General features: G+C 31.3%; 1 pseudogene; it reads right to left on the bottom strand.

Annotated features, from left to right (window-relative positions):
- Positions 1–1,597: 1,597 nt before the first annotated feature.
- On the bottom strand, positions 1,598–2,026 carry LOC149161315 (protein FLX-like 2 pseudogene; annotated as a pseudogene).
- Between the last annotated feature and the right edge of the window lie 265 nt (positions 2,027–2,291).

The following is a 2,291-nucleotide window of genomic DNA, read 5'->3' as shown; positions in this document are numbered from 1 at the left end:
CTTTAAACTAAAGTGGTGAACTCTTAAGAGAAAATCTTTGGCTTATCAAACTAAGAACAAATAAAACAATTACAATGTCAAAATTTCCAATTCAAATGTAGATGCCACTTGAAGAGGTGATACACACGACTCGTCAATAAAGTTAAACTAGAAAATTGTACATTTTCTCTAAAATACATGTAGTTGTAAAATAAATACTTTTAATGGTTTATTTATTTTTCTATAATACAATTAGTTTATTTTAGAAAACATATATCAATCATCAAAACACATAAGTAAGATGAGGTATTTAATCAATTACTAATAATAAAATCATCATTAATATTTACATATATTTTTTTAGAGACAGAGAATATTTATCTTATGGATAGTTTGATCCAAGCAACTGACTTAGTGTGAGTAATTCTCCATTCAAGCATAGTTAGTCTTCTATGAAGGTTACTGGCTAGTAGTTCAATGAGACCATCAAGGAAAAGGGAACTAGTTTGAAAACTTGTATATTACTCATTCCATTCTAGTTGCTTCCAAGACCAACTGATAGATTGACTACATTATTATGAAATGTTTAATGAAAACTTGCGAAAAGGTTAAATTTTGCTCCTAAAAATATCTCTGATAACACTACCAGTGCAATTTATTGGATACATTCTCTGGAAAAGAAAAAGGCATGCAATTTTCAACTCTCCTGCAACCATGAAATAAACGAAACATGAAATGTTTAAGGTTAAAGTTTGCTCCTAAAAATATCTCTAATAACACTACCAGTATCATTTATTGGATACATTCTCTGGAAAAGAAAAAGGCATGAAATTTTCAACTCTCCTACAACCACGAAATAAATGAAACATGCAGGCTAAAAAATGAAAAAAGGTCGTTGAGATGACCAACTGAAAAAAGGATCTTAATGTCAAACTTATAGGCATAACTCAGGCTGCATGCTTAAGAATTGGGTCAGCAGAAACGTCATAATTTGAACCTAGGGTACAAATTCAAATTTAGGGCTTAAGCCCAACCCTGTCTCCATAGAATTTTCGTGACTCGCTTTAGATCTAACAAGATATCCAATAACAGGATTTGTCACTATATAATGCATAAAACAAAGTCAATAACTTTTTTAGATCTAACAAGATATCCATTTAATAAATTTAACTTACAATTGTTAGGTTACAAAATGACATCTTTAGAACCAAGGCTAAGAAAATGAAATGATAAGAAACAGAATGAAGAGGCATTCATAGAAGAAACATTTGACGTTATAATGAAAAAGAGAAAAACACATATGCAAGATTATCACAAAAACAAAAACATCCAGCACTATATATATATATATATATATATATATATATATATATATATATATATATATATATATATATATATATATATATATATATATATATATATATATATATATATATATATATATATATATATATATATATATATGAACAACACAATCATAGGGACAGAGTCCTTAGAAGACAGTGGTGTGACAATCTTATTCATGAAAATCTATGAGGGAACAAAGAAGTGCAAGAAAATTCCTTGAAGCATTTTATAAACAACTAAAAAGAAACCATAAATGGCTTGGAAAAAGTTAACAAGGTAGAATTATTGACATCAGGCTTTGCGTGTTAGCTTGAGCTTGTTGTAGTTCACCATTCATAGTCTCAGTAGGTTGAAGTTCAGCTTTCATCTTTGTTGTTTTGTCAATCAAGCCTCTAAGTTGCTGCTCCTTGTTGCCTTGAATAACTGCCACTTGAGCATGCATTCTCTGCAACTCTTGCAGGATACCAGCACATTCCTCTCTTAGAGCTACATGTGTTGCACCCACCCTTTGGTTATCCATCACAAGCATTTGTAACTCTTCATGTTGACCTGCCAATCTCCATTCCATAAGCTCAATAGGAGGTAATTGATCCAGAGGATGTGATCCTAAAGGATGACGGATAGCTGGACCAAAATGGTCAGGAACCATGCCAGGGTGTCTTGCATGTGATTGTGGCATGTGTCCTCGACCTACCATTTCTGTAAAGGTTTTGCATTGTATAAACATAATTGAAATTTTTCATAAATTAGATGAGAATAAACCATTTTCTAAATAGCTCGTCACTATTATTCTATACCACTATCCAAGGTGTTATATCTGATATTCTACACCACTATCCAATGTATTACATATATTCTCTCCCAATATCCAATGTATAACAGATATCCTATCCCACGTATAACTCTCAGATGTATTCTATCATACGAAAACCGAGATGAGCTAGGAAATTTCATTCCAAGCA

Source organism: Pinus tabuliformis, chromosome 5_2 (assembly GCF_031772625.1).
Source record: "Pinus tabuliformis cultivar Carrire ecotype Pingquan chromosome 5_2, CPIR1, whole genome shotgun sequence".
NCBI lineage: Eukaryota > Viridiplantae > Streptophyta > Pinopsida > Pinales > Pinaceae > Pinus > Pinus tabuliformis.
The sequence above is the reverse complement of the archived record's forward strand: the minus strand, read 5'-3'. Positions and strand labels throughout refer to the sequence as shown.